This window comes from Candoia aspera, chromosome 3 (assembly GCF_035149785.1).
Source record: "Candoia aspera isolate rCanAsp1 chromosome 3, rCanAsp1.hap2, whole genome shotgun sequence".
Classification (NCBI taxonomy): Eukaryota; Metazoa; Chordata; class Lepidosauria; order Squamata; family Boidae; genus Candoia; species Candoia aspera.
The window spans coordinates 46,494,407-46,515,270 of record NC_086155.1 but is presented as its reverse complement, the minus strand read 5'-3'; the positions used below and the strand labels follow the sequence as shown (position 1 = coordinate 46,515,270).

Sequence of the window (20,864 nt, the reverse complement as noted above, 5' to 3'; positions counted from 1 at the left end):
GACTACCTCTGTAGCTTGATAAACTGGTTGGCAGCACAAAAGGCAGGCTTTGTCTGAGGCAGACAGAGGAAGCAACCCACCGAACACAAGGAGGGAGATGAAGGATTTATTATATTCTGCAAACATTCAATAATAAAAAGGCATCTGATTGCCTGCTGTTTCATTCTCCTCTCCCCCAACAAACATGTATTACTCTCTGTTTGAGTATCCTTTGGTACACAGTAGCAGTACATTTTCTGGGGGAAAGATTCAAGCCACTTCCTGCCCATAATATGCTTCATGTTTTCTTGCTGTTGTTCTTTTCCCTTTATTTTCACAAGGCAGACAAAGAGCATGCAGCAGCACAATTTCCCCTTCCGAATCAGGGTTTCATAACCTCAGGGGGGCGTTGTTGAAGGATCAAGACCCTGTTGCCACAGGGAAGGCCCTTGTATTCTTTTTACATAACTGCCTGTATCTCAGAGCCAAATCTTTCACTAGCACTGCTGTTGAATTCCACAAACAAACAACCTGGCATGGTGGTTGATCCAACAAAGCAGGGGCTGATGAATTGCAGTGCTGGAGCCACGATTCTGTGTCAAAGGGTTCTCTACAGCACTTATCAGTTTAAAGAAATTTGTCTCAATCAAGCACGTTAGGATTCATGTACTTTTTAACTGACCCATAAATCCAGAGGAGGAGGCGGCTTTTTCACGGAGTTGCATTTCCATTTACAGGGGTTTTGGACAATCAAGGCTGGAAATAGAGAGGAGGCTGTTATAGAATTAGGTGGTTTGAAAGCTGATTCCCTGATTTCCATGCTCAAATGAGAATGGGGCACTTTTATAAAAAAATATTGAAATCTGTTAGGCCTTGCTCCTTAAATTCATTAGAATTTTATTAGATGTTTGTGCTGATTTAAATTAGAAGTTAGTTTACCAGATCTGATGGATCCAGCCAGTAACATCTACAACCTAAAGGAAATTATATTCACACTTATTCCAAGAGTTGGAATGATAATTTTTGCAAAAAAAGAGTTATTACCATTGTGGGGAAGGATGGGGGGAGGAAGGAATTCTTCATAATTATTTTGGTCCCAAGTGACTAACTGGAGCACCTATCTTGGGTTTTATTGCAGGTTTTATGCTGGTTTTCTGTCTGTTTTGGGGGGGCTGATAAAGATCTAGATTTAGCTATTTCATAGATAGATATAGATATACATATAGATATTCTTTTTGTTTGCTGCTGCATGCCTCCCAGAGTCCTTTGGGATTAAGGCAGGTTATAAATACTCAAACAAATAAATAAATGAACTAAGGCATAAACTGTCACAAGTAATTAGTCCTTGAGGAATGTATTCATAATGTCAGGCAGTTTTGTTTTACATTTATTTAATTTTATTCATCTATGCCAATGAGAAACAATATGATTTTATTAATCCCCAAGCTTCATAACATTCTTATTTGATTTAGTGACTTTTTCTGCAGAATATATTAACAAATCAGAAATTATACATTACTGTCATGAGTACTGATGGTGAGCGGGAGGGGGCCTCTATCCAGGGGGGAAAACGCATGCGTAGTACTGAAGAGTTAAGCAGCCATTCAAAGAGACACAGATCAGACCCGCCTTAACCATTGGGGTTTATCTGTCTGGATTTTTCCCACGCTTCTTCAGTTTGTTAGGATTTTCTGTCTAATGTAGCAGTAATAAAACACTAGAGACCTATTCTTTGTCTCAGTGTGGTTCCTGGCTGCTAGGACAATTACCAGTTCCATTCAAACCTTCAACTTTACAACACTGAAATATGCCCTAAATTCCATAGCGTCCACCTGAGCATGTCATCCCATCTGAGAGCAGGAGATCTAACAATAAACTTTATTTATTTAAAAACAAATATACATGCCACCTTTGTGTCAACAAAAATGTCATCCCAGGAAGTTAATCACAGAACAAATGCTGAATGAAAACAGCAAAAAGAAAGCTGGCCTAAAATGGTGGGATTTGTTGTTTTATGCATTTTTAATGGAATAACGAGAGCCAGTTTAGTGTAATAGTTAAAGCACCAGGCTAGAAACTGGGAGACTGTGAGTTCTAATCTTGCCTTAGACACAAAGCCAGCTGGGTGACCTTGGGCCAGTCACTTTCTCTCAGCCCTAGGAAGGAGGCAATGGCAAACCACTTCTGAAATCTTGCCAAGAAAACTGCAGGGACCTGTCCAGGCAGTCTCTGAGAATCGGACACGATTGAAAAGATTAAAAAAAATATGGAATGACACCTCCTGTCATCCTGGAAATTGGGGGGGAATCTGACATAACAACAACAACAACACAACAAAACTAGTATTAATACACTGTGCAGCATGTTCACCATTTCTTTTAGATATGAAGGGAGAAACTAAGTGCACGATATGTAACTCTAATCTGTTTCTTCCTGGGATTGTTGCTGCAATTCTTCAATTGACAAAGAAGTATCTGTCTAAGCAGACCAAAGACCATCCCGCAAATGTATTTCTTTCTTGTGAAAGAAAGGTACAGGAAAGCACCTTCATGCATTACTGTTTTTATTATGTGAGCAGCCTTGGCTCACATCCACTATTTGAAAAATCAGGGAATGGAACAGGAGAAGCAAGGGAGTAATGATTTTAATCGGTTACCAGGTTGCTTAGCCTGGTGTATTTCTGAATACTTGCCATCTGGCTGTTTTTTTAGTTGAGTCTGACCTTTTTAAATATATATATATTATAGTTTGTTTTGTGTTCTTTGTACCGAGCTTGGCCTCAGCCTCGATATTGGGCAATTGTATTTATTTATTTATTATGTTCAAGTGAACTAGAGATTTCAAATAACAGGGTCTAAGCAATGTCTGCATTTTCTAGGACTTTACATCCAACTGAAGAAAACTTGGCTAGGTATAATGGGTGGTGATAAAATCTGCATTTGAATAAAACAATTGTTCCTTTAAAAAAACATTTTATTTTTAGATGTCTGCCCTGTATAAGACAATGACATTTTAGAAAACATCCTTTCCTGTATGAAAGAAGGATATCTCTTCTAAGCTTAGGGCCACTGAAATTTTAAGTATTTGTATTAAAAATAGCTGAATGTGCTGGAAAGTTTTAGGTCAGTGATACAGCACATACAGTACTTTACAGATAAGAGGTTTCTGGGATTATTTTTTGCATCGTTGATATCATGAGATTAGATTTAGAAAGAAGGAGTCTTATTTGAATCTGACAGCTGTTACTCAGCACTCCCCAAACCTTTACAACCCACATTGCAAGCAAGACAGAATATTTTCTTGGTTTTTCTGCTCTATGGCTATATTCAGAGTGCTATAATCCTGGGCATGTTTATATTTTTATGAGTTTGTAGAAATCATGTTTGTTGTTTATTCATTTAGTCGCTTCCGACTCTTCGTGACTTCATGGACCAGCCCACGCCAGAGCTTCCTGTCAGTCGTCAACACCCCCAGCTCCCCCAGGGATGAATCCGTCACCTCTAGAATATCATCCATCCACCTTGCCCTTGGTCGGCCCCTCTTCCTTTTGTCCTCCACTCTCCCTAGCATCAGCATCTTCTCCAGGGTGTCCTGTCTTCTCATTATGTGGCCAAAGTATTTCAGTTTTGCCTTTAATATCGTTCCCTCAAGTGAGCAGTCTGGCTTTATTCCTGGAGGATGGACTGGTTTGATCTTCTTGCAGTCCAAGGCACTCTCAGAATTTTCCTCCAACACCACAGTTCAAAAGCATCGATCTTCCTTCTCTCAGCCTTCCTTATGGTCCAGCTCTCGCAGCCATATGTTACTACGGGGAACACCATTGCTTTAACTGTGCTGACCTTTGTTGTCAGTGTGATGTCTCTGCTCTTAACTATTTTATCGAGATTTGTCATTGCTCTTCTCCCAAGGATTAGGATCACATAATTTCAACCTGACCAATAGGTGAATGTCCCTCTCTCATGAGCTTCTACCTATGGTAAAAAATTAATGCCTTTCTCTTGAAAATAATTCAGCCTGCTTGGATTTTATATTTGATATCTATTTTATTTTTTTACTGATCTATATATATTGTAATTTATATGTTTTAATTGTGATTTTATTGTAAACTGCCCAGAGTCTCCTTTTTGGGAGAGAAGGGCAGTGATAGAAATTTGAAAAATAAATAAATAAATAAACCTATATGTGTATCCATGGATTTGCCTAGTACGTTCTAATAAATCCTTTGGAAAGGATGTTATGAGGTGTGACATTGAGAAACATTATAAAAAATGTGAATAGATGAATACAAAAACCTCAGAAAGCCTATCCAAGTAGCTTTAAGGTTGGCATAGCAGAAAGTCTCAATAGCCCAAGTGGTGTACGTGGCATGCTTGTACCCAAAGCCACCCCCCACCTTTTCATGGCTGTGACCAGGGAGACAGCTTATTAAAGCACCAAGTTGGGGGGAAGATCAATTCTAATCTAGCTGCACACAAATACCAAAGTGTCTTCAGATGACTGCAGAGGCTGAATCGGCCCAGCTTTCACAGAAAAGGGAGAGGGGCTTGGTGAAAATTCTCTCTAGGGGAAAAATGGCTGGCTCCATTGGCTGCACTTCTCAAGATAATTACAATTCTGGTAACAAAGTGAAATTTTAAAGTAAAAACATTTTTGCCATTTTGGAAAATGATGGAGGAGAGAGGCATATAAGTTGTATGACGGCTTCTGCATGGTAAAAATTGCCAGTAGCTGTGGCATTGGGCTTTATGTCTATAAAGCTTCAGATGATAGAACAGTCTGATTTGTTATAAGGCAGGTGTAGACAAGATAGTGTTGTTTTGGATTTAAATTACTGTATAATCAGCTCTGGCAAACCAATGGCAAAAGATTGTGGAAGTTGTAGTCTAACATATCTGGAAGGTACCCAGTTCTCTAACCTAGATATATGGCAACTTCATGCAGAGTTGTGTGATTTACTTCCCCATTCATCTAAAATCTAGAATGGTGTTTCTTTTTTTTTTTTAACTGAATCCAAAAGATCCATTGACTATATGTTACAGCCTTAAAATATTTATCTTCTGGATAAAATAAAAAGAAATATATTAATATGGAGTGATAACAGATGCTACCAATGCAGCATGAGGGAGATCAAAATTCCATAATAGCATTGGACACTGGCTTGGTCATGGATTCTTTGGTATATTGTCCTTTTGTTTACTTCAATATTCATATGGTAATGTTGAAGTGCTGCAACTTCTCACTGACACCACAATAATTCTGGAAAGGCAAGGATTGTACACAGATTTGCTCATCATCATTGGGAATGTGGCTTTAGAGAAGCTAATATGAATAATAATCAAGACAGGAGAAGACTGTGGGAAGAGGATCCTGTTGTCTCCTCTATATTGGTGGACTGCAACATTCAAGAAGCTCAAGTCCTATGATGCCTATATTATTTATTTATTTATTATTCAAATTTCTATCACTGCCCATCTCCCCCCAAAAAGGGGGTCTCTGGGCAGTTTTTCCTTATAGACTCTGAAATAAAATGGAAATAAGGAGCAATGCCCCATTCTGCCTCAATACAAAGTAGCACATACCCAATCTTGGGTGATTGGAAAAGTAAAGTAGCATCAACTCTTGTTAGTACTTGGATGGGGGATAACTTGCAAATCCCAAGGATATAGGCTAGACATTTTTCTAGGAAGAAAAAAAATCCCTAGAGATGGCAAAGGCAAGCCACTTCTGTACCGATGCAAAGAAAACTACATAGGTGCATCTATAAATTCACCAGGAATCGAGTCTGACTCAAAATAGAATTTATCTCCAATCCTGTTCCATGTTGTTCCACAGCCTCTTTGAAGGAGTCAATAAAGAGCTTGTCTGGACAACTGTTTCCTTGTGCCAAGTTTATACAGCTGTTATTTGGCTGTTTCCTTGGATTCAGCTTGTACTAATTAGTACTAATTTTGCCATAGACTATAAAATCTTAAATTTATTTTCCCCTCATTATCCAAAAAGTCTCCGTTCCCTAATTGGAAAATGTGGCTGATACTGACAGCTTACCTCACAGGGAAAATTACACTAGTGACTACATTCATAACAGTGGTGAATCATTCAACTTGACAAGGTCAAAATACACTGGCAATCAGGAGAGGATTCTTGTTTTGTTTTGATTTGCTTCTCATTGTCACCATATTAGGCTGCTGTGTTTTGGTTGTGAAATCTTCACTATACAGTGTTTGAAACCAACAAGAACTTTTATCTGAAAGGCTGAGAAAGTTGAAGTTGGTTGGCCACCCACTCAGCCTCCTTTGGAAGTCTCTAGCCTTCTAGGTGGCCTGCAAAATTTCCCATTTACAGAAGATATTTGATTTTTAACTTAGCAAAACCAAAACCATATAAGCACTGTACCATAAGTTCCTCTTCTCTGTTTTCAGTTGTCCAGTGCAAACAATGCAAAAAGTTACTGCTGATGCAGCAGAGAAAACTTGTCCTATACTGCTGCCATGAACAGAAGAAGGATCAAGTCATACGGTGAAACTACTGTTTTTCCTTTTCTAAATTTCAGCTCATGCATTCTGTGGGCCACTTACTAAAACTAAGTCAGTTGCAAGTTCATGAGAACATCAGTAAGAAAGTTAAGAGCAATGTTTGTTAAATCAGACTCTGAAATATCAGCTACATTCCTGCCCTGCATATGGATTACAAAAGCATCAGGAAAGGGAGGTAGAAAATCACTCTTCGCATAGTTTACTCACCCACTACAGTGGCCTCTTCCTGAACTCCCTGACTAGATACATTCCTTCATGCAGCTTTCATTTTTATACCCAGGACAGATGTGTGTGGGGGCAGGAAGGTGAGAAAGAATTAGGAAAGAGTAGACTTCTCTTTTAAATCCGTATTTCACAGATGGGTACCTCTAGTGTCTATACATCTAAGAATTGCTGACTCTCCAATCCAAGGACTTATATTTTTATGTGAATTCCTGATATCTGTATTCCTCTAAGGCTGCTCGGTGAGTGGTGCAGAGTGAGTGGCCTTTAATTTTCCACAGTTTCCTGGAATAATGCTACATTCCCTACTCTGAGGTTCTGTTGGAAACTGGAAGAGATCTAAACAGCAGGAACCAGGAAGGTTTCACCACCTAACCGTCTGCCGGCAGGAAACCATCCTAGATCTGAGATGGAAGAGTTACAAAGGGAACCTTCTTTAGGAGTGGCTGATGGAGCTGAGTCCCTGAAGGGACCATACTGCATCATCATGACCAGTGCAGAATTGTGGCAGAATTAGCCAGGAAGTCTTTGGAAGAATGAGGCTAGTGACTTCAGAAAAATTGTAAGAGAAGCATTCCTTTAATGGGTAGAGGATACTTTGAGTTCATAAGGGACTTTAAACATTTGACTATTATTAATGACATTAGGGAACATTAATAGTTCTCTTACAGAAAGCTGCTGTACTCCAGCATATAAATTTGAGAATTTTGTTCTGAAGTGCTTTCCTTTGTTTTGTTGGGGAAAAAAAGCCTGCTATTTAAAAGTTGTTTCAGGAAGATGCTGATATTCCCCTACTACTTTTAGAATGTTAGAATGAAGCTGAAACATGTACAATTAATAGAAACATTATCCAGAAGAGATTTGGGGAAATGGAACAAAATTTGGGGGCATAAAGTCTTAATGAGAAACTGCACCATAATTTAATAAAGACATATTTCTTCATGGAAGTCTTGGGAAATAAACAATCTTAACTCCAGCCTAATACAGAATGGCTGCTTTCATACTGCCAAAAAGAAAAAAAGGAAATACATTGCCGAAAAAGAGGTCAAAGGAGAATACCAATTTGTGTAATGTGTAACATTTGATTTTACAGATATATGTAACTTCATGCTTATAAATAGTTATAATTTAAATATGATATATGTTACCATTGAAGAAAATATTGTAGCCCAATGGTCTAGCTCCCAGCTCACCCAACTCTCCAGCTACTAATTTTTCCTGGCTGACTTTAAAACCACCAGGCCCTTATCTTTAAACCAAACATCATCTAAGCAGTATTTGGAAACAGCCTGTGATGCTCTGGAAGTAAGGAACACTGTCAGGACAAAAGGATGCTTTACTAAGGACACACTGGGTAATCAACTGGCACTTTACATGAATTCAAAATAAGATTAAAACAATAAAATATAGCTGAAAAAAGCAATGGTTAAAACAACATATAGTTAAAAACAGCAACAGATATATAATAGCTCTCTACTTAACTAAATGTGCCATTACTGCCTTCATAAAAGCAATAAGGGGTCCAGGTGAATTTCTCTTGAGAATTTTTTTTCCAAACCCTTGATAATGTAACATTCATCAACCCAATTACGTATCATATGGATTTTTATTTTTTATTAAATCCAGTATCTGATTAAATTTTGTGGATTAAATTACATAAATTAAATATATGGATTTGGAACAAGACATTGAAATCCTCTTTTTTTCACCTTTAGCAAATCTTACCCTTATGCTTGCCAAGTAACTTCCAAGGACTGGAATATTTAGAAGAAAGTTGGGAGATTGGGAGTTTCAAGAACTTTTGACCTTTGCATTTGCAGGAGAAAATGGGATTATTACCCTATCCTGGCAGAGAAAAAAAATGCACTTCAGTTCCCTTCCCAGATTCACTTGCTGAGAAGATATACAGACAGATATACAGACAGAGGATAGAGACAGACAGAATAAATCTCCACTTCTGTTCTCCATATAGTTTCTGGAAACAAGTTTCTATGGTACAAACTTGAACAGTCCACTGTTTTTATCTCAGTTTAATTATTTAACTAATCTGTCATATTTAGAATAACTGTGGGGAAGAAATCAGACCATAATGTCTCCCAAGCACATTTGTTCAAAATGTACTGAGAATTCAGTTGGTATTAAATAATTTCGTACCCTGTGCTTTCTGCTGGCCGAAGTATGAGTGAACAATGTAAAAAACCATGTGGTGCAAATGTTAAACACCATGTGGGACTAGCAAGACAAGCTAAGAGTAAATTCATACAAGTGGCTTGTAGGAAATTAAATTTATTTTATCAGATTTATAAGGCTGCCCAATTCCATAAAGACTCTGGGTGGCATACAACATTTAAAAAAGCAAGAAACAATATAACGAAGAAAAAATTGATGTATGTCCAGAAGAGAAAAAAACACCCATCAGCATTATATGGATGTAAATTCATATAAGAGGCACGCCCCCAAGCCTAATCCAAGACCTAGGGGAAAATCTGGGTTTTTTTAAAGACTGTTTTAACATGCTCAGGTTAGGAGCCATGGAGATGCTGTTCTGGAGGGCAGGCACTACAACAATGAAGGCCTTCTTCCTTGGTCCCATCAGGTGACATTTTTAATGGGTGGGACCCAGAGCATGCCAGTTCTGTTCAGTCTTAGAGGATAAGCAGAAACTATGAGAGATACAGTAGGTGATCCCTCAGATACCTAGGCCCTATGTCATAAAGGGCTTTATATGTGGCAACCAGAACCTTGAACTGCACCTGGAAGCCAACTGGTAACATTGCAGTTTGTGGAGCAGTGGTATTACATGGGCAAACTGAGGCATACCCATCAATGTCTGTACTGGTGTATTCTGGATTAACTGCATCCTCTGAGTGGTCTTCAAAGGCAGCCCCATGTGGAACATGTTGCAATAGTCCATGCTATAGCTTCCTGGTCCAGGAGTGGATGTAACTGGCACATCAGATGTATCTGTGTAAAGGCCTTCCAGGCCACAGCTGCTACAGCTCTTCAAGCAGGAAGTGCAAGTCCAAGAAAACCCCCAGATTGCATTCCAGTCCCAAATGGGAAAGTGCAACCCCGTCCAAGATTAAAGATGGAAAATTCAAGGATTGAGGAACCCAAATCTGCATAGCCACTCAATCTTGCTAGGGTTGAACCTGAGTCTGTCCCTTCCCATCCAGACACTCACAGTCTCACTGAGACAAGACTTGGTTAGCACAAGGTTGAGATGTACAACTGGGAATCATCAGCATACTTACGATACTTGAGCCCAAACTGATGGATAACCTCACCCATCAGCATTATATGCAGGTTAAACAGGAGGGGCAAGAGCATCAAGCCCTGGGGCACATCTCCTGGCTCACTGGGGGACAAGCTATGCAGGTATGCTTCATCAAATCTGACAATTTTTATAAAGATCTTCAATAGCAAACCCATCTCCAAAAATGAGACCAACTAAACATACATGGCACCTGAATCTTTTTCAACCCCTTTGCTGAAATATGGACCATGCTATATATGACTTTTTAAGTACCCACTGGAGAGACTAATTATTATTACACAGCAAAGAGTACAATGAATTATACTGAGAGGTAAAGGAGGTCCTCTACAGCAACTGATACTGGAGAAGAAAATGATGCTTTGTGATTTCACCTAAACACTGCAGCATTTTTTGAGCCATGGCTGTCCACAAGCACCTCTCTCTCTTTAGATTTATAGATCAGCCCACTAAAACATCTGGAGCTCTTTTCTCTTACAAGTGTGCCAGATAGACAATGAAGGGCAGCTGTGCATGGGTAGTCACTGATCCTCCTCCATAGCTAAAAGAAGCCAGGGGAAGGATCTCACAGAGGCTTTTCTGTGTTTAAGCAAATCGTCAGACACCAAGGCTCTGTTCTCTGAAGACATTTCTTGCCCATAGGAGCCACCTAGATTTTCTTCCAATATACATTCAGGCAGGCAACATCAAATACAATGCTCTTATCATAAATATGACAGGCAGCATTCCACACTTCCTTCTGCCTTAATAACAAACATTGCTATCAACCCCTCAACTTGGTGCCTTCTAGATGTGTTGGCCATCAATCCCCATTCCTCTAGCCAGCCTCTGCTTGTCTTGGGAATTGATTCCAACACTTCTGAATATTAGCTGGGCTAATATTAGCAGGCTGGGAGAATATTAGCATTTGGTGATAAGTGAATAATATTGCCGACAATTGCCACATACCCACGTATTTGCTCCCCTTCTCTGAATTCCAGTCCAGAATCAGCTAGCCAAGCATTGCTGGTTCTTGTGTGGCTGCATTGTATCTGTTGCTGGAATAAGCTTTCCTTCAAAACCCAGGGCATCTTTGCTATCAATGATTAACTGCCATCTATGCTGCCAGAGAGTGAACTCCTTGGGTACAATGCTGTTTGGGAAAGCAAAGCAGATTTGCATATTTTTTGTCACACACACTGCACTGCAAGCACTCACCCTCTGTTCTTTTTAAATTAAAGGTTCGCTCCAACATAGCAATTATGTGTTGATGCTGCAAACCAGCTACTTAAAACCCTTGTGAGAACTAGCTGTTCTCTGGATCATACAAAGTCTGATCATGCTCTTCAATTTTCCCAAATACTAAACACACCTTTCCTTCAAGAAATTAAAACTTTCATTTCAATCTTACAGGAACCATGAAAGGCAGGTAGTGTTCCACACTGTCTCTTTGAAAGGTGGGTCAGAAGAACAAGCAGGCCAAGAGGGTAAACAGGATGAAATGGGAAAAAAGACAGTTAACTGCATCATAACTGCATCTAAGGGCAGGCATGAGCCAGATCCAGATTTGATACATCTTTCTTTAATTCTCATAATTCCTAAATCAAAGTTCCTTAGCCTAGATGTTCTTTATACTTTTGTCATCTTGTACCCGGGAAGTTATCTGTAAAGATTCTGTGGTCTTCCAAACACAACTAACTAAACTTCTCTTGTCTTTTGACACTTTGAGATTAACAGCATTCATTGTGGCAAAAGGATGTGTTGTTGTTGTTTATTCATTTAGTCGCTTCCGACTCTTCGTGACTTCATGGACCAGCCCACGCCAGAGCTTCCTGTCAGTCGTCAACACCCCCAGCTCCCCCAGGGATGAGTCCGTCACCTCTAGAATATCATCCATCCACCTTGCCCTTGGTCGGCCCCTCTTCCTTTTGCACTCCACTCTCCCTAGCATCAGCATCTTCTCCACGGTGTCCTGTCTTCTCATTATGTGGCCAAAGTATTTCAGTTTTGCCTTTAATATTCCCTCAAGTGAGCAGTCTGGCTTTATTTCCTGGAGGATGGACTGGTTTGATCTTCTTGCAGTCCAAGGCACTCTCAGAATTTTCCTCCAACACCACAGTTCAAAAGCATCGATCTTCCTTCTCTCAGCCTTCCTTATGGTCCAGCTCTTGCAGCCATATGTTGCTACGGGGAACACCATTGCTTTAACTATGTGGACCTTTGTTGTCAGTGTGATGTCTCTGCTCTTAACTATTTTATCGAGATTTGTCATTGCTCTTCTCCCAAGGATTAAGCATCTTCTGATTTCCTGACTGCAGTCAGCAGCTGCAGTAATCTTTGCACCTAGAAATACAGTCTTTCACTGCTTCTACATTTTCTCCCTCTATTTGCCAGTTATCAATCAAGCTGGTTGCCATAATCTTGGTTTTTTTCAGCTTTAGCTGCAAGCCAGCTTTTGCACTTTCTTCTTTCACCTTCATCATAAGGCTCCTCAGTTCCTCTTCGCTTTCAGCCATCAAAGTGGTATCATCTGCATAGCTGAGATTGTTAATGTTTCTTCCAGCGATTTTAACTCCAGCCTTGGATTCTTCAAGCCCAGCATGTCGCATGATGTGTTCTGCGTACAAGTTGAATAGGTAGGGTGAGAGTATACAGCCCTGCCGTACTCCTTTCCCAATCTGAAACCAGTCCGTTGTTCCGTGGTCTGTTCTTACTGTTGCTACTTGGTCGTTATACAGATTCTTCAGGAGGCAGACAAGATGACTTGGTATCCCCATACCACTAAGAACTTGCCACAATTTGTTATGGTCCACACAGTCAAAGGCTTTAGAATAGTCAATAAAACAGAAATGGATGTTTTTCTGAAACTCCCTGGCTTTTTCCATTATCCAGCGGATATGGGCAATTTGGTCCCTAGTTCCTCTGCCTTTTCTAAACCCAGCTTGTACATCTGGCAATTCTCGCTCCATGAATTGCTGAAGTCTACCTTGCAGGATCTTGAGCATTACCTTACTGGCATGTGAAATAAGTGCCATTGTTTGGTAGTTTGAACATTCTTTAGTGTTTCCCTTTTTTGGTATGGGGATATAAGTTGGTTTTTTCCAATCTGATGGCCATTCTTGTGTTTTCCAAATTTGCTGGCATATAGCATGCATTACCTTGACAGCATCATCTTGCAAGATTTTGAACAGTTCAGCTGGGATGCCGTCGTCTCCTGCTGCCTTGTTATTAGCAATGCTTCTTAAGGCCCATTCAACCTCACTCTTCAGGATGTCTGGCTCTAGCTCACTGACCACACCGTCAAAGCTATCGCCAATATTGTTATCCTTCCTATACAGGTCTTCTGTATATTCTTGACACCTTTTCTTGATCTCTTCTTCTTCTGTTAGGTCCTTGCCATCTTTGTTTTTGATCATACCCATTTTGGCCTGGAATTTACCTCCAATGTTTCTAATTTTCTGGAAGAGGTCTCTTGTCCTTCCTATTCTATTGTCTTCTTCCACTTCCACGCATTGCTTGTTTAAAAATAATTCCTTATCTCTTCTGGCTAACCTCTGGAATTTTGCATTTAATTGGGCATATCTCCCCCTATCACTGTTGCCTTTTGCTTTCCTTCTTTCTTGGGCTACTTCTAGTGTCTCAGCAGACAGCCATTTTGCCTTCTTGGTTTTCTCTTTCTTTGGGATGTATTTTGTTGCCGCCTCTTGAACAATGTTACGGACTTCTGTCCATAGTTCTTCCGGGACCCTATCTACTAAGTCCAGTCCCTTAAATCTATTCTTCACCTCCACTGCATATTCCTTAGGAATATTAGTGAGCTCATATCTAGCTGATCTGTGGGTCTTCCCTAATCTCTTTAGTCTGATCCTAAATTGTGCAAGAAGAAGTTCATGATCTGTACTACAGTCAGCTCCAGGTCTTGTTTTTACCGACTGTATAGATGTCCGCCACCTTTGGCTGCAAAGGATGTAGTCAATCTGATTTCGGTGTTGTCCATCTGGGGAAGTCCATGTATAAAGCCGTCTCTTAGGTTGCTGGAAGAGAGTGTTTGTTATGCACGTTGAGTTATCTTGGCAAAATTCTATCAGCCTATGTCCTGCTTCGTTTTGTTCTCCCAGGCCATGCTTACCTGTAATTCCAGATGTCATTTGACTGCCCACCTTAGCATTCCAGTCTCCCGTGATGAAAATAACATCTCTTTTAGGCGTGTTGTCCAGTAGGTGCTGCAGATCCTCATAGAACTGCTCTACTTCAGCTTCTTCAGCATCTGTGGTTGGGGCGTATATCTGGATCACTGTGATGTTAGATGGCTTGCCCTGAATTCAAATTGAGATCATTCTATCATTTTTTTGGATTGTATCCAAGCACTGCTTTAGCCACTTTACTATTAATTATGAAGGCTACTCCATTTCTTCTGTGGTCCTCTTGTCCACAGTAGTAGATCTGGTGGTCATTTGATGTGAAGTGGCCCATTCCAGTCCATTTCAGTTCACTGACGCCCAGAATGTCTATCTTTAATCTTGACATCTCACCAATAACCACATCCAATTGGCCCTGGCTCATAGATCTTACATTCCAGGTTCCAACAGTGTGTTGATCCTTAGAACATCGGATTTGCCGTTCACCACCAGCACCGTCGGCTGCTAGCCGTCCTTTTGGCTTTGAGCTAGCTGCGTCACCATGTCTGGGGCTAGTTGAACTCATCCTCTGTTCCTCCCCAGTAACATTTTGACCATCTTCCGACCTGGGGGTCTCATCTTCCGATGGTATACCGACATATCTCTGGTTGTACTGATCCATTTAGTTTTCATGGCAAGAATACTGGGGTGGGTTGCAAAAGGATCCATGTCATCAAATGCCTGGAAAATTTACCCATACTATCACAGCAGGAGGCAGCACCTACTGTTTTAGTTAATTGGGGGTGGGAGGGGGCTCTTGCGTTCATTAATGGGAGACTACCAGTACAGTTCAGGATTACAAACTACATGGGGAAGTAAAAGAAAACCTGAAAAGGTAATAGCAGCAAACTATGCTCATACTGTTGCCAAGAAAATTGCATAATGATCCTGCAGTCACCAAGAGTCACACTTTATTCAAGGGAGACTTTAGCTTTATTCCCATAATACTGATGGCTTTACACTCCATGTGATTAAATGCAAAGACTTACGAAGAGATAACTATCTGAATGCTGCTTTTCATTAATCCTATGGAACCATCTCTGCAAGTCTTTAGCTACACTGCTACAGCTGCTGGTGAGCTGCCAGAATTGTGTTGCCAATAATGCCTACTACCTATGTATGGATCTATATAGAATGTGCTTAGTACAGAGAATTTAAGACAGAAAAAAACAAATTTGCTGTTCATGAGAGTGTGCTAAATTAACAAAGTATAGGTGAAAATAAAGAAGATACAAAAACAGTGAAGAAGCATCATTGGCACATCACATATTATTTAGATTAAAATATGTTCCATTTCGCTAGCAAGCCTACAATGAAATACTAACATTTTACTGGTGGTTTGAAAAAACACATAGGATTAATAGGGTCTTGGAAAAGCTTCTAACATGATCCCTACATTTCAAATGGAATGCAGGACTTGGTTAGAGTAGCTGTTTCTGTCTCTTCTGGGGGTGGGGGAGTTTGCATGTACCAATCTACATGCACAGATGCAATTTCTACACTGCAGAAAACCTGTGATCCCAAAAACAATGACTGAATGATCTGTGTAGCAGTCCTGCTGATGCTGATGAGAAGCACTCTTCCTCCCTTTATAGAATTGTTTATTTTTAAACTGGACTTGCACTGGGCAACTCTTCAGATAAAGGACACCTTAAAATAGAAATTGTTCTTTGGCTGCCTTTTGAATAGAAATCTGTCTTCTGTAAAGAAGGTCATGCGTCCTGTCTAGAAAAGGTCTGGGAAATTTGCAATTTTCTTCAGTGAAAGAAGAAATTGGTTGTTTCTTAATGACATAAATGTAAGCAGAATACTCCTTCAGCCTTTTTCTTGTGGTAATATGCTTCTCACCCTTCCTCCTCTGCCTGAGTTATATGAATTATTATATGAATAGGCTTATGTCAAAGTGGCTGATACACTGTAGCAGGTCAACTGTTCTAAATCCAGGACAAAGGTAAGAGTCAAACAGGTAACTCCTACCTGCTTTTGGCTCTGACCACTCCCATCGCTGGAATGCAGACCGAAACAGGTTTTGAGTTCAAGTGAGATAATACAAGCCTAGACTTTGAGTGTGGTAAGAATACAATTATAACTTTTAGGATTGTTATATTTCCAGTAGTAACACACACACCTTACACACACAAACCACTTAACTTCTGTTTGTGCTAATGTGTTCGACGATAAGGAAGTTGAATGTAACCTAATATTTGTGGCTCTAAGAAACAGCTTACCATGACAGATTCAAACAAATTCAAGACTGAATATCTTCCTTGGAATCATTTTGGTTTTAAGTAACCTGGGTATTTATTCTGCCAGGGAGGAAGGGAAGAAGTAAAAAGGGATCAAGGAAGTTAAAGCTTTGTTGATTCAATGAATTGTTCTAAAATTTATATTTGCAATTCTGTCTGGCAGGTTTTTGAAGCTGCAGCTATTACTGGTTTGTTGTTAATCCATGTTTAAAATAGACATTGCTGCTTTTATACTGTTTTCAAATAAATTAGCCTGAAGTCTTAGAGAAGAACCCTCTGCGTCCAAATATAATTCTTAAATTCATTTATTAAGCTAGCTTGAATAGCAGTCACACTGAAATGAGCATTAGTCTGTTTTCATTATTACCCCACAGCTCTCTGGATAGAGAGAAAAACAAACAACATAACTACCAGTGCTCATTTGCCTTTTCTCATTATTGCAAATGCATGGATAGCCAAAATATGTCAACTGACTGGCATCAAGTACTTGATTACCAAATGTGCAAGCCTGCTGTTGAATATCACCTGTCAACGACCAATCAAGCTGGGCAATTACCTAAGTACAGAAGGTGGACATCCAAGAAATATGTATGTCACTTAAACAGATTGTGCCAACATTTCCTGGAATCCTGCCTGTTCCAGAAGAATTAGCACTTCCGTGTCACTGGGTAAAAGTTTCTATTTTCAATTCAGACAAATTTTACTGAGCCTTAATGATTTGTCCAGAGAAAGTAAAGTGAAATCCAGATACACTGGGGATGGAGTGGAATGAGGGTGGAAAAGCCAAATGCAGAAACACCCAGATAGACATGCACAAAATAAAGTGGCTGTGCCTCTACCATATGCAGCTTCTGAAGCAGCTGCATAACCCTTGGAAAAGATACAGCTGCTTTAAATATTCAAAAATAGATGCTTTGTCCCAGGGGAGTCCACAGGGCATAGTCAAAAAAGTCAAGATGATGACCACAACAGTGTGATCAAACTCCATCTATTTTTTATGTGCATCGCACACATGACTCACATAAAAAACAATCCTGATTTTGAATGTATCCTGTAGATACCCTTTTTTGTCATGCTCACACGTTATAAAGCACTTCTGTTTAAAGAAGTGTGAATACATAGTGTTGATGATACTACAGAAGTGCTAATACATATAGATATTAAGATATTAACAGGTGAGATCCAGAGCCCTTTCACAAAAAGAGCTTCACAGTTGTCAATAAATACATTTATAGGCTTCTGTGATGACCTACACCAGCTATCAATTTACTTATGCAGCCTAAACTGTAGAATCTCTGCTAAAATATCTATTCTTACCATCTCTCTGTGAGGCATCATTTTGTACATACATTGTGATGTTATACACCCATATGAAAGGGGTGGAGCTTGGGTCAGAACAGCTCAATGCTATCTTTGTTATTTTGATGAAAGCCCTTGATTCTGCAGACACCTCAGCTTGGGAAAAACACAGATTAGAAGATCTGCATTTCCTGAAGAACTCTGGAGGTCTATATAGGTAGATATTCTATTTTCTTGAGAAAGGAAACTTGTAACTTTTGTGCTCTAAAGCAGCCTTCTTCAATGTGTCATCCTGAAGCTATGTTAGGTTGCAATTTCCCTGCAATCCCTGCAATTTCCAGAAGGGATTTCCAAGAGGTACAGTCCCAATGCATCTGGAGGGGCTCAGGTTAAGGAAGGCTGCTGAAGAGAAGACAAATCACTTCCTGTTAGATCAGTGTTTTTCAAACTTAGCAACTTTAAGATGTTTAAAGTTTTAAGTGGCATGCTAGCTGGGGAATTCTGGGAGTTGAAGTCCACACATCTTAAAGTTGCCAAGTTTGCAAAACACTGCTCTAGATAATGCCACTACTTCACCAGCATTCACACCATAACTTGAGCTTGGATGAGATGCATGTTTCTTTACAATTCCTCCCCACAAGCCCTGATGTTCTTACTTAACTCTTGGGCAACATACTTTTTTTTAACTGATAATCCCAGAAAAAAATAGCATTTGTGGTTCAACCTTTGTTGGAATGAATTGTTTTCAGCAACAAACAGACCTTGCCTTTTTGTTTCTTTTTTGTTTTTATGGGTTATTATTTTGATTGGATTATACTTTAACAGTATCTACCCAGCCTCTAAGGGATATTGCCAGAATCATAGATTTGAAGGCAGGTCACTGAGCCCAACCCTGTGCTCAAATAGGAAATCTATGGTCAGGCAGCAGTTTAGTTTCCATGTGAACCTTTAAGGTAATTGTCCCATTGTTGAATTGTTCCTATCATCCAGAACCAAAATCTATGCTCTTATAGCTTAAGCCTCTATCCTCTGGGGTCTGCTTCTGCAATTTCCTATATAACATCCCTTTAAGTATTTGAAAAGTGCTGTTATATGTCTCTCATGCCTTCTCTTTTAGGCTATGCTTGCCCACATATTAAACCTTTCCTCTTATGATTTGTTTTACAAATTGCTAAATTTTATTGTCTTTGCTGAACCCATTCCAGTTTGTCTAACATGCAGCCCCCAGAAGTGAATCCAGGATATCTAATAGGAGCTGATTAAGAAAGAATAGAACAGAATTATAAATATTGTAATTTAGGAATTTTCCATCCATTACAGGAGCCTAATATCATCTTGGTATTTTTTGCAGCCACATTAGCAGAATCATTGTTTGCACAAGTCTCTTATTACTCCTTTTCAAAGGTCATAGTGTCAGTATCTTCAAAAGCATCCTCCCCTGCTTTAAGACTATATACATCTTATTTTCAGCATTTATGAGACATAATTATATTCAAAATCCCATTCTCTCCTTGCCTGTCTCCTTTGGAATGCAGTACAAGGTCATGAACTCAAAGTGCTTGGCACTTTACTGCTTCGTTTTGGTGGATGGTGTGGCATCATAAACCTGACTGCAATATTTACTGAGCTGGTATTTTAATAAGGCGGAGGGGGACTTGCCCTGAGGCTCCCAATGGTAAGCTCTTCGAGAGAGAGGGGGTGGGGGGAGAGAGAGAGAGAGAGAGACTAATCAATAGAACTTGGGATGAGAAGGGAGCTTCAGCAGTGAGCCAACGCAGAGCTTGGGATCACTGATCAGGCAGAGCTGTGAAAAGCCGCATTAAGTTAACAAGCCAAAGCATAGAGCAGAACTGGACTTAATTTGCTGCTGAAAGGGCCATTGGATTAGGAAATGTGTGTGCCTGTATTTCTGGGCATGAAGACCTGCTGCTATTGAGAGTGTGTATGTAGGCTTTGGAAGAGACAAAAAGGGCAGGAGGGGCTTAACTGAGAAGCACCTTCTAGAGGATAATTCAAATGTCAACAACCAAGCTTACAAGCCAAGACTCAGGTGGAGCATTGTAGTAAGGGTAAGGGAGGAGCCCAGGGTTGAAACAACAGGGCATGCTGCCACAGCAGAATCAATGTGTGTGAGCAGAAGTGTGTGGGAGGATCTTGCAAGCAATTTCATTCAGCCTATCAGCCTTCACTTGGGCAAGCAAACACACAAAAACATAAAAGGCATCAAAGGAGATTCTGGCAGGAGAAGCAGCAACAGCTGGATGTTGTCATCCTCTGCCTGCCACAAAACTCAAATATTGTTGCTCTCGTGTACAGTCCCACATGTGTCTCTTGCTGGAATCAAAACATTATCCGATAAATCCCACTTTTATGTGTCAGAACAGCTCATGGCCCACTGCCGAGCCACAAGCTGTCCTGATAAGGCCAGGAGACAAAGTGTGGCTAAATGTAAACAGTGTGGGGATGTTAGGGAAAGTTACTCAAATCTCTGGACAAAAAAAGGCTGGAGCAAAAAAAGTGTGTGCATACAAGAAAAACAGAGGCAACATTAGACTGCTCATGTTCCTAGGATACTGATAGTAACATAGAACAAGGCTTCATCATTACTTAGTATACTTGAGAGCAGACTATCTCATTAACATTATCTCACTCTTAACACCAGGGTTTCTCAACCTTATCAACTTTAATATGTCTGAACTTCAACTCCCAGAATTCCCAAGCCAGCATGCTGACTGAGAAATTCTGGGAGTTGAAGTTCAGACATCTTAAATTTGCCAAGGTTGAGAGACACTGCTTAACACTGTCCTGAAAGGTAGATAAATATTCTTGTATGGGACCTTTGGCTAAAAATATAAAGTTCTCAACTGCATTTCTGGAATATTATTTATTTGAAAGGATTTATACATTGCCTTTCAAAATACAGTAATTTCTGAAGGCATTATGCAAAAAATAAAATTAACGCCATGTAAACACATTATCAATATTAAAAATACATTAAACTAAAAATACTATAGTTGTGTGGCTATAGCTTGCAAGCCATCCTTGTAACCATGATGCTGTATTGTTCTAAGTCAATATCATGCTGGGATTGAGACTTTCCTGATCATATATTACAGAAATGGGCAACTGATGGGCTACAATGGCTGGGTGCTTT

At 39.8% G+C, this 20,864-nt stretch overlaps 1 protein-coding gene across 3 annotated transcripts in view; it reads right to left on the bottom strand.

Annotated features, from left to right (window-relative positions):
* The window catches only part of PLEKHA6 (pleckstrin homology domain containing A6), a 157,396-nt gene that overhangs the window by 114,242 nt on the left and 22,290 nt on the right, over positions 1-20,864 (bottom strand). Inside the window, exon 1 of one of the 3 annotated variants that reach the window (XM_063297543.1) lies at positions 10,957-11,023. The exons of the other annotated variants lie outside the window; for them this stretch is intronic. The gene's annotated coding sequence lies outside the window, so the exon portion shown is untranslated. Of the gene's footprint in view, positions 1-10,956; positions 11,024-20,864 lie in introns of those variants that run through there. 3 annotated transcript variants of the gene reach the window in all.